A 9,565-nucleotide genomic window follows, 5' to 3' on the forward strand; every position below is an offset into this window, starting at 1 on the left:
TGACGCGAATGAATAAAGATAATTGGTGTTTATATTATAAATATTATAGTCAACGTCAATGAAAAGTCAATAAAAAGAATATTTGTGACACTGTTGTCTATTTCAGGGTATAATTTCGTCATTTTAGTTAAACAGAGGGTATGAACTCGACATTTTTGAAAACCGAGGGTTAAACTCGACATTTCACTAAAACACAGGGTATAAATGTGTTATTTTTCCCATTTATCTTCTAAGTGATATATATCACTCGGCAGCTTAGCACGTAACCAGGAAAAGAAAAGGGAAGAAGAAAGGAGAGAAGAAAAAAAAAAAAGAAAAAAAAAACAAACCACCACAAGCAACTCTCCGGCCAACCACCTCACCGCCATCTTCATCTCCTTCACCTCCTCCATCTTTATTCCTTCTTCTACCTCGCCTCTCTTCCTCGCGCGCCACCTATTTCCGAGACCGAGCACCGTCGCGCACGTTCGCCGCCAGCCGCCGAGGACGCCGACCGGGGAAGGAACGACGGGGAAGAGGTGAGAACTCACCAGGGAGGGTTGATTTCGTGGATTGAGGTGAGGAATCCATCTCTCTGGAATTGATTTTAAAGGTTAGGGTTTGTGGATTTGAATTTGGGGCTTTCTTCTCCCAGCTTGATTTCATGGTTTAGATGTGGCTTTAAGCTCGTTTTGGTGCTTGTTTAAGTTGTGAATTGGTTTGATTTTGGAGTTGGTTTGGAATTGTTGGTTTTTACTGCTTTGCACAGCCTGTAGAAACGGACGTGGACAGTCCAATGTGTTCTGAGATTATTTTTGTTGATATTTTTCCTGGAAAGTAGACGTTATGGGCTTTCTAAAATGACCAAGAACGTGTAAATCCGTTGAGTATTGAGTGAGTTATGAATTTTTGAAATTGGTGTTTCGAAACTGGAAAAACTGGGAATACCGAACTTGTAAACTGAATTTGTGGGATGCTTTTGAGTTAGTTGCCTGAGTCCGAAATTGGCTTATAATATATCATTGGAAAGGTATGTATGTTAATTTGGTTCTTAAACTGGAATCGTTGGGTTTCGAGTTGTGTAGCAAAAGTTATGACACGTTCTTTACCAAGTGTCGAATCTGAGAATTTGGACTTGGAAATGGTTTATTTATTTGGGTATTGACTTGTTTTTGTTAGCTTGGTTTGAACTCGGAAATGATTTGGTATGGATTCTGACGGTAAGGTGATTTGAGGAATGAAGGTTCGAATATGGATTAAGGGTTAGTCATGTCGGTTTTGGTTGGCTAAGAAGATTTATTGACATGTTTAGTGATTTTGTGACTTGTCGTATGACTGTGTTTTGTGTATTGTTTTGGCGTGAGTTTTGTTCAGAAATATCACCATTTAGTTACGGTGAGATTTCATGACTCACTCGGTCGAACAATAGTCCCGGAAAAATGAATCGAATCTGAGACTAAGTCGGTGTTAATTATTTGGGTCTCGGTTAGCGGTGGTGTTTCGTTTTGAGGTTTGAGAATCTGAAGATCGGTTGGTTATGTCTGGTATTACAGAACGGTATGAACGAACCGGGTCGAGACACGAAGAATAGTGACGAGGAATCGAAGATGAGCTTCTGATCTCGACTTGAGCATTCAACTCTCTTTTTCCCGAGCCTAATAATTAACGAAGCCTCAGTTAAGAATTTTAATATTCTTAACGAACTCCAGGACGTGCCAAGTTCTTTCGAGGAGCGTACGGAGACGTGCAACGCGAGGCGAAACGTCGGGACGCGCAAGTCAAACAGTTTGACTATTCCATGTAAGTGTGGAGACATAAGTCAACTACTTACCAAGGGAATAATCCTGTTTACGTGCATTTACGTGTTAATAATAATAAAGAGTAGGAAAAACCTTAAAAGACACAAACACCAAAGATTAAGGCTTCGGCCACTCTTATTGGAAAATTTAGTTGGGTTTATACCCATAGGTTCAAATGCTAACTTGAACCAACCATGTTGCTACTTTGTTGTAGTTAGATCCCTCTGCTAACCATAGGGTTTGGTTAGATCTGAGGTGACAGGAGAGCAGGTTGGACTCTCGGATTCGAGCCGAGGGTAGAAGCACCAGGAGTCACGTCCTGAGTCTTCGATCTAAAACATTTAACGAGCATGAAAGGGAAACCATAATTCTTTCGGGATTTACCCCGAGACGCTCTCCTGTTGTAATTAGTTGTATACTCTATATGCTAGAGTATCCAAATAATAAATAATGTTGTCGGTGGTACCCACGAGTTACGACTCGTGTTGAGGACTAAGACGGTCCTAGTGGCGCTGAGTACTCCACGGGAGCTGCCAAGAGCACCCCGTTCTTGCAATGGGAAAGGTCGCCACGGCGAGCCCATTTGCTGTGTCATGACGGCACGTAGCGCCGGCGCCCAGACGAAGATGGTACCACTAGTGGATCCCAGACAGTCTTAAAACTCTTAAGCCACTGATGACTACTGCTCGAGGTCTGAGGTTGGCTTCTTGTCATTCCAAGGGTTGTAGAAGGGGATGTTGTATAACCTTGTGGAATGACAAGTGATAGCGTAGAGCGAGGCCCCGCGTTAGGCATGCTCTTGAATTATATGCATCTGCATTCTGCATTCTTATGTGTTTGTTTGCACGTCACATGACATTAGTTGTTTTTCTTTTCCTAAGTTAGGCTCTCACTTACTGAGTCAATCGACTCATAGTTTTATGACCCTTGGTAATGTAGATAAGGGAAAAGCTTGTAAGCGGGACACGAGATCGAAGACCAAGACCGAGCACGTATTGCCTTGACCTATGGGCTATGGGATTTCTTAACCGGGGGTTAGTCTCTTTTGTTAAAACGTTCCGGAACGTATTTGTATAGGAGTCGCTATAAGACTCTAAGTTATAAAAGCGAAAAATTTCCCCGGATTTTCGTAAACTATTTTAATATATAAAAGTATTATGATCTATTGTTTAATATGAAAAATATGAGAGTTGATCGGTCGCGGCTCGTGGGCGAGCTGTCGCTCGCGGGTCGTGACATTAAGAACGCGGGAGCTACCTACCAACGATTGGTTAATCGGATCTTCGCCAATCAAATTGGCAAGACCATGGAAGTGTACGTGGATGACATGCTCGTTAAAAGCCTACAGGCAACTAATCACGTACATGACCTAAGGGAGATGTTCACAATCCTCCGCCGATACAAAATGAAACTCAACCCCAACAAGTGTCTATTCGGGGTTGAATCTGAGAAATTCCTAGGATACATCGTCAGCCGACGAGGAATAGAAGCGAATCCCGTAAAGATCAAGGCACTCCTTGAAATGAAGTCTCCAAGACGAATCAAAGAGGCGCAAAGCTTGACCGGTCGGATTGCTGCACTGACGCGCTTTGTGTCAAAAGCAACTAACAAGTTTCAACCGTTCTTCAAAGCTCTAAAGAAGACGGACGGCTTTGAGTGGGCCGATGACTGCGAAAAAGCCATCTAAGAGATGAAGGCCTACTTCGGGTCCCCACCATTCCTCTCCAAACCAAAAGAGGGTGAAGCGCTATATATATACCTCGCTGTCTCTGAAAGAGCCGTAAGCGCCGTTCTTGTCCACGAGGAAGATAGGGTCCAATGACCGATCTACTATGTGAGCAAAGCCTTACTTGATGTGGAGACGCGCTACACTGAGATAGAGAAACTTTCTCTAGCTCTCGTGACGACAACTAAGAAGCTACGTCCATATTTCCAAGCTCACCCTTTCTCGGTGTGAACTGAGCACCCGATCGGTAAAGCTCTTCAAAAGGGAACATTGACTCGCATGGCGATCTGGTCCCAAGAATTGAGCGAGTACGGGATCGAGTTCCACCCAAGAACAGTTATAAAGGGTCAGGCCTTAGCCGACTTTATGGCAGAATTCTCTTACACTCCCGATATGGGAAGAGCAGAAAACGACTCAACCAATAACGCAATGATGCGGAAGAGAAAGGTTGACCCAATGGGACCCATCTGGGAATTGCACGTAGACGGAGCATCTAATGCTCGGGGGGCTGGCGCCGGAATCATTCTAACTAACCCCGATGGGGAAAAGTTACGATACGCCCTCCACTACGGTTTCCAGGCCTCCAACAATGAGGCCGAGTATGAAGCTATTATCGTAGGGATAGAGCTAGCACAAAAACTTGGCGCAAAAAACTTGCGGATGTACTGTGACTCGCAGTTGATCGTAAACCAGGTTAAAGCAGATTATGCCGCCAAGGAGCCTGACGTGGTTGCTTACCTGGCGAAGACAAACTCTAAACTCAATGCCTTCTCTTGGATCAAGATTCTCCAAATCCCGAGGGAACGTAATTCAGAGGCTGACGCTCTTGCTCGCCTCGGATCTGGCATCGACAAAGAGAGATTGGGAACCGTCCCCATCGAGTTTCTTCCACGACCATCTGTCTCCCGAGATGAAGTCGGAACTATAGAAGATATGCCTCAGCCGACTTGGATGAACCCAATTATCGAATTTCTGTGAAGAGGTGAACTTCCCAAAGACCGAAAGGAAGCAGATAAATTGAGGGTCCTAGCATCCATGTACACACTTCGAGATGACATACTCTACAAGCGCGGTTATTCAACACCGCTGCTCCGATGCCTCAATAGCGTCGAGTCGACCAAGGTCCTCCGCGAAATACACGAGGGCATCTGTGGGAACCACGCTGCCGGAATCTCCCTCACGCTCAAAGCGCTTAAACAAGGCTATTTTTGGCCTACCATGAAAAAAAATGCATGTGAATGGGCAAGGCGCTGCGACAACTGCCAACGCTTCTCCGAAATCCCAAGACAGCCGCCGACCCCACTGAGCAGCATCGTTGTCCCGCGACCCTTTGCTAAATGGGGCGTGGACATCATTGACAAACTCCCTAGAGCGCCGAGACAATAAGAGTATGCCATAATCGCCATCGACTACTTCACCAAGTGGGTAGAGGCCGAGCCATTAGCTAGAATCACCGAAGCAAATATGACGAACTTCATCTGGAAAAACATCATCTGCCGGTACAACATCTCTGTCTCGATTGTGACCGATAATAACGCACAATTCGACAACGCCCGAGTAAAAGACATATGCGATCAACTCAAGATCAGTAAGACATTATCCTCGCCGCGTCATCCACAGGCCAACGACCAAGTCGAGGCAGTCAGCAAGAATATTAAGAACAATCTAAAAGAAGCTCGAAGTCAAGAAGGGCGCCTGGGTCGAAGAGCTACCTTTCGTCTTGTAGGCTTACCGTACAGCCGCACAGAATGCCACCGGAGAAACTCCATTCTCCCTCGCATACGAGATCGAAGCCGTGGTGTCGTTCGAAACCGAGGTCCCCACATTTCGAGTTGAGACATTCAACGAAGAAAACAACGATGACGCCATGCGCCTAGAGTTAGACTTGATAGACGAAAAGAGGTTAGAAGCGCTCACACGCCTCGCTGCACAAAAACGTAAAATCGAAAAATACTACAACTCCAAGATTAAAGGGCGAACCTTTGCCATCGGGAGCCTCGTACTCAGGCGGGTGTTTCAAAATACCTAAGGGCAAGGCGCCGATGTCCTCGGCCCAAACTGAGAAGGACCCTACAGAGTCTGCAAAGTCATACATGACGGGACCTACTACATCGAACACACGGACGAGACCCCGATCCGTCACCCGTGGAATGCGGAACACTTGATGCAGTACTACCAATAGCTAGCACTTCCCCCAGTTTATTGCTTTGATTTCCCACATTCAATAAGGCATGCGAGCCAATGTTTTAGGATTTTTTAATTTTTCGCAATCATAATAAAGTTCGAGGTTTCTATTTTTAAAAATCCGCTTTATAAAAGTTTTTCGGGTAACAAAATAAAACGTATAACCCAAAAACTTGGGGGGCTACCGACAGTAAGGAAAAACCCTTAAGAAAACATGCCCCACCAAAAAGAAAAAGAACTTAAGTCTCAACCCGAAAACAAACGGAAACAAAGACCTAAGACACCTACATGGCGCACTTAAGACACCTACATTGCGCACGTAAGACGTCTACATGGCGCAACCAAGTCGTCCCTCGCGACGCACCTAAGATGCCTACATGGCACACTTAAGACGCCTACATGGCGCAACTAAGACGCCTATATGGCGCAACTAAGTCGTCCATCGCGACGCACCTAAGACGCCTACATGGCGCATGTAAGACACTTACATGGCACAACCAAGTCGTCCATCGCGACGCACTTAAGATGCCTACATGGCGCACTTAAGACGCCTACATGGCGCACGTAAGATGCCTACATTGTGCAACCAAGTCGTCCCCTGCGACGCACCTAAGACGCCTACATGGCGCACTTAAGACGCCTGCATGGCGCACATAAGATGCCTACATGGCGCAACCAAGTCGTCCCTTGCGACGCACCTAAGACACCTACATGGCGCATCTAAGTCGTTCCTCGCGACGCACCAAAGCCACCTACGTGGCGCGCAAAAGGCACCTACGTGGTGTACTAAAGACTTCTATACGACGCACGAGGCCACTTCACACGATGCACCCAGTGCGACAAATTTGTCCCAATACCGAGAAGCGACATAATCGCTCGGAATAGGGACGCGAACCATATAGCAGTTCGTGTGTCTGAGGCCAAATCATGTTAAGGTAGAAGACTTGACAAAACTATTGGCGAAAGACGCGTATCTACCAAAACATGCCATAGCCAATCAGGGTAGGAGCGTAAGACCAAAATGAGCAGACGTGTTCATTAAAAAAAGAATCATGTTTCATAAAAAAAGGGGCAACCGCCCCAAAGATCTTAGAAAGAAAGCACTAAGACAAGTGCGTTGAAAGGAAACTCCTAAAAAAAGTAATGCGCTAAACACTTGCGTGAAAAGAAAAACTGTTATCACTCGAACACAACGTGTTCGTCACCAAGAGGCTCAACCCCGTCAAGCGGTGGGAATAGAGAGTCAAAAAATAGAAAGTGATCCCTCAAGAGACGTTCTCGGTAACGGTAGCTTCCCAACACTCCACCACCACAACATGCCTTACCTCCTCGATCCTGACATCGAAGTCATCTTGTGAGTCAGACGCAAGTTGTACCGTCGCTGCCTTCTCCGCAGTAAGCCGAGCTACTTCCTCTGTCAAAGAGTCACGCTCACGCTCCGCCCGGACACGGGAAGCTTCACTCGATGAGAGCTGACTCTGTCAAGCACCTGAGAAGGTTGGAAGGAAAAGTCATCAAAAACAAGATTCTAGCGAAACGAAGCGAAAGGATAAGCAGAGGGAAACTTATTCTCTGTGCGTCAGAGACGCCGTTGCGGAAGAACTCCACATCGCTACTTGCCACGACGCCCTTCCACATCTTCAACGGGGACTGCCCGAGCCCCTAAGAACATTCCCCTCTGACTTTCACAGCCTCCGCTTCGACCATCGAGTTTGCACGCTTCGAATCCGAAGATGCATCCGGAAGGGCCAAGGAAGAGGGACGCTTCAAAGAAGTGCTGGGACCACTCTCCGCCGAATGACCGGCGTCAGACATCTCCTTGCCATTCCGTGCCGCGATCCGAGAATGAATTACCGCCAATAACTTCGAGTCTCGAGAAGATCTCGCCATGCGCGCACGAACCTTCACCCTAGCCGAGGAAGTTACAAAAACAACAAAGATAAGAGCTCTGGCTAAAAAGAGACTAAAACTGAAAAAGATCAAACGCCAAAGTATTTGAAAGGCCGGCGCTCGAGGGAGACGACACGGCACTAGGGACCTTTACCGCTTGCTGAACATCTTCGCGACCGGGAGGAAAAGGCGGGAACCATCCAGTGGATGTCATCAGCTCGGGGGAGCGAAACCGCTCCCCAGTTTTCCGAGCCTCCGACATGCCTCGGATCTCCTTCACGAATTCGAAGTCATCGACCCCCGCATCAGCAAAGAAGTCAGCCAAAGGACCGAACCGGAGCGGCGCATCTCCAAAGGCCTCCACTGAGACCCACACCCACGCTCTCCTGTTGTGCTTCTTGTTGTCCGTGATCAGCTTGGTGTTCCGGTGATCACGGGCCATGTTGAAGCAGGGTTGTCCGGGCGCTGGAAAAACTGCAACGAGATTGTGGAAGTCGCCCATGTTCATCGCCCGCTCAGTTTGGTAATGCCACTCCATGTGGCACATCGCCACCATGCGATAAAACGCCGGGCTCATCTGACAGGCATGCACCCCCAATCACGCGAGGAGCTGCTGGACAATGGGCTGGAACGGCAATTGCAACCCGTAGTGAAGACTCGCTACCGAAACTGCGCCAAACCCACGACGTAGGTAGAAGGGGTGATCATCCGCCAAAGGACGAAGAAGCGCCACAGACGTCGGAATGGCGTATGCCTCCCTGAGACCGACGAATGTTCGGTAGATGAGCGAGCTCGAAGCATCGATCCCCGAACAGTCGAAGCCCTAGGCAGTAGCAAAGCCTTCCACGAGATACCACTCCGTCCTCGCAAGAGACCTCACCGATACTATCAATTCTACGTCCGAGACCTCGGACCTGGCGCCTCTCGGCCCCGGGGGAGTGTTGTCAATGGTGCCCACAAGAAGAGTTGTAGTCTTTACTTTTGTACATTTAATGTAATAAAAGTCTCACGAAGACTCTTGCTTGTAATTGCTTATTTACTAATAAAAGTTTAAACGTTCATTCATCATTCCTTGTCTGAAGCTTTATGATAAAACCTTAGTCTTTAGTCCATAAACAAACCTAACAACATATGAAGAGACAAATGTAGATTTGCATGAACAAACTCTTCATGGTTTTCTTAAAACAATAAGGATCAAAGGACTATTGATCTCAGTACGATTGTTAGGAAAATCTATGATGTCTGGTTATGAGACATTGAGAATTAGAGACTCTATAGTTCTTCTAGGTATCTTTCGAAGGTATTGAATTGACCAGTGCAGTTCTAGAGACAAGATAAGAACAAACCATTTAACCTCTTATGTGTCGAGGTCACTACGTATGAATTGCATCATGCTTACCTCAATCTTGAAATGAGATATGTCATTTCATAGCTTACGTTTTCTCATTTGAGAAAGTCAGAGTTCAGATTCACTATGTGATTCTTACCGGACCTATTGGTGAAGTACTAAGTTATGAAGATGTCATGAGTAACTTTGCGAAGATCTCATAGATATGGAATTCACGTACAAGATTGCTGAAATGCAATGTATATCATCTCATGCTTTGTTCCTTGGAATGTGAATAAATGAACTGGCCAGTGTCCAAATTGAGTCATGAATCTTTTGGATGAATCAATGTGACTTGTTAGCTCCTCGTCAATACATTGCTTCTAACTTATTCATAAACGACAAATGAGTTGAGGAAATAACAGCTAGAAGGGTAAAATTGTAATTTTGTAAATCTCGACCAGCTGATGATATTCAAGAAGGGTAAACATATATAATATTCATTGGATCCACTCATCACAATTTAGTTGAATTCTTGAGTAGAAAATAAATTCATTTGAACCGAGAGATTCTCAGTGTCAACTCTTTAGTGGAGTCAGTTGACATTAACATAAACTTGGAAAAGGTTTGTGAACTTTTGAGTCCACGTATTTTAGCTCA

At 46.0% G+C, this 9,565-nt stretch overlaps 1 long non-coding RNA gene across 2 annotated transcripts; it reads left to right on the forward strand.

The window, feature by feature from the left end:
• The first annotated feature begins 253 nt into the window (after positions 1-253).
• Positions 254-3,100, forward strand: LOC149404229 (uncharacterized). 2 transcript variants are annotated; one of them, XR_016293816.1, is made up of 3 exons: positions 254-592; positions 1,533-1,779; positions 2,718-3,100. It is a non-coding gene; the product is annotated as an uncharacterized LOC149404229 (long non-coding RNA). The 2 variants fall into 2 exon arrangements; XR_016293817.1 differs by having other exon boundaries at positions 254-557; positions 2,718-3,059.
• Positions 3,101-9,565: the final 6,465 nt, after the last annotated feature.

This window comes from Urtica dioica, chromosome 2, assembly GCF_054948205.1.
Source record: "Urtica dioica subsp. dioica isolate 48M chromosome 2, U.dioica_male_clone48M_v1_H2, whole genome shotgun sequence".
In the NCBI taxonomy this organism is placed as follows: domain Eukaryota; kingdom Viridiplantae; phylum Streptophyta; class Magnoliopsida; order Rosales; family Urticaceae; genus Urtica; species Urtica dioica.